Here is a 2264-nt window from a genome sequence, read left to right as displayed (position 1 = left end):
TACTCTTAAGAAAAATAATTCACCCCCCCCCCAACATGGTACACTGTAATTCGATGTTATTTTAACAAAAAAGATTACATCAAAAATTAGGAAGACTCTTGATAAGATTCTTGATGAAGCAGTTTTTACTAGTAATTTTAAGTGACTCGTGTTTTAAGTGTAATATGTCTTTAAGTTACAGAAACATTCCTCCTTAAGTACTAGGTATTTTGTTTTCATAGTACAAATAATAATTACAAAGATAAGTCAATGTCACAATTACTAAAAGATCAAGGATGTTTTTTTAACTTAATTTTTTTAAAATGAATTTAAATGTAGTTCATTTTACTTTTATATTTTCAATCAAATCATTTTCAACAATTATTTGATTTAAATAAAACCTTTTTCAGTGTTTTACAGTGGAGCATCACATGGTTGGCACCAATGGATGCATCAGTTAGTGAGTCAGTGAGTTTAATTTGATACCTGTGACTTCACTCGAGCTTTAAAACGGAGCAGACATATTCTCAGTAGAGAATTTTCCTACTTGTGACTTAAGAACGGATCGATTTGTGAGAGGTGTTATTGGTGGTTTCGCTACATCTGCAAACAACCCGTCTGATCGGTACGGTGCATGTGGATTTCAACAGAAAAACTCAACAACAAAGATCAGAAAGAAAGGCTCTCTCGTTACCTACTTCCATACACTGCTGGGCCTCTCAGAGGTAGTGCAGTAAGGATATGTTAAATAGGCCGGTTGTACAGACATTCATTGTGCCCAGAACGGGAAATCTAAAGACTCTGACGTCTCCAAGGCTATTGGACAGACTGACTTTGCATCTCAAAATTAAATCTTTCCAATTTTATTTCATTTACATCTCCATCAGCCTCAGCTGTATTTTGTGTTTACTGCTAATTAGCAAATGTGTACTAACTTGCTAAACTAAAGAAAGTGAATCCTTACGTGCTTAACAACAGCATGTTAACATTATCATTGTGAGCATTTTAGCGTTGCTCCACTGTAAATCAAATTTTCCTTTCATCTCTGTTTCTCTCCTCTACAGGCCTCTACTGTTTGAGAATGTCAGCCAACTTCTCCACCAATCAAACCCTTCCATCTCAGTCGTTTTTGAATATACAGCTGGCCTTAAACGTAACCAATATTATCCTCCTCGCCCCTCTCTCCATCTCTGTCCTCATTTTGGGATTCCAGCAGTGGAAACGTTCAGTTTCCTCAGCAGCAGTTATGAGTTTCTCTGATTTCTTCACCTATAACATGGCTATCATGGAGCTGATTGGAGTTTCAGGGTATACCATTGCCATTTGTGCCAGCTACGCCAATCTACCTACGATGAGCTTAGTGGGGACCTACATTGCAGTTTTCCCCTGGTCTGGACAAATGTATTTTCCCATCCTGACCTGTGTAGAGCGCTATGTGGCTGTTGTTCACCCCATCGCATACCTGCGACTGAGACAGGTGGGCGGTGTCTGCATTCGAAACATCAGCACCGGGCTTGTTTGGCTACAGTGCTTCGCAGGAGTTATTTTTATGGTGGTGATGCTCAAATACCCTAACTACATCCTTATACCAAGTTGCATCCAATTTGCCTTGATGGTTATTGCTCTGATTTTCTGCAGCCTTTCTGTTCTCCGTGTTCTGACTCGCCCACGGCCAGGGGAGGCAGGCAGGAATGGGGTGGGAGTTGACAAATCAAAGCAGAGGGCTTTTAACACCATCATAATCATAATGGGAGTGTTGCTGTTTAGGTTTGGAGGGAATCTGCTTTGCAATGTGGTGTATTCCTTACCAACAGTGAGCAACAGGGTTCAGTATTTGGCTTTGATAGCAGGAGGTTGGATCAATCTGCCCAGCAGTCTGGTGTTACCTCTGCTGTTTCTACACCGAGCACGAAAACTACCAGGCAGGAAACACAACACTGAGTCAGGATGAGGCTTGGACCGCCATGTTTGTACAGCTATAGCTTAGAACAGACTAACCAAACACTGGCTGTGGATAAGGCCTTCCATGTTGTTTTTGCAAGTTTTGCAGCAACTGTAGTTTCTACAACACACTTCACAGACGTGAGCTAGATGCTACTAAATCCTACACACTGGTCCTTTAAATGTCACTCATCGTTGGCAAGACAAAACATAGCGACTGACAAAAACACGAGCTCTGTGTGAGGGTTGATGAGACATTATACATGTTGTTTGACATGTGCTCTTCTCATAGCATTGTGTCATGTGGGTAGAAACACACATTCCTTAGCATTTTCTTTTGCCAG

The sequence above is a fragment of the Morone saxatilis genome, unplaced genomic scaffold (genome assembly GCF_004916995.1).
Source record: "Morone saxatilis isolate NCDOM2014 unplaced genomic scaffold, NCSU_SB_2.0 Contig4, whole genome shotgun sequence".
NCBI lineage: Eukaryota > Metazoa > Chordata > Actinopteri > Moronidae > Morone > Morone saxatilis.
This window is presented reverse-complemented; position numbering follows the sequence as displayed.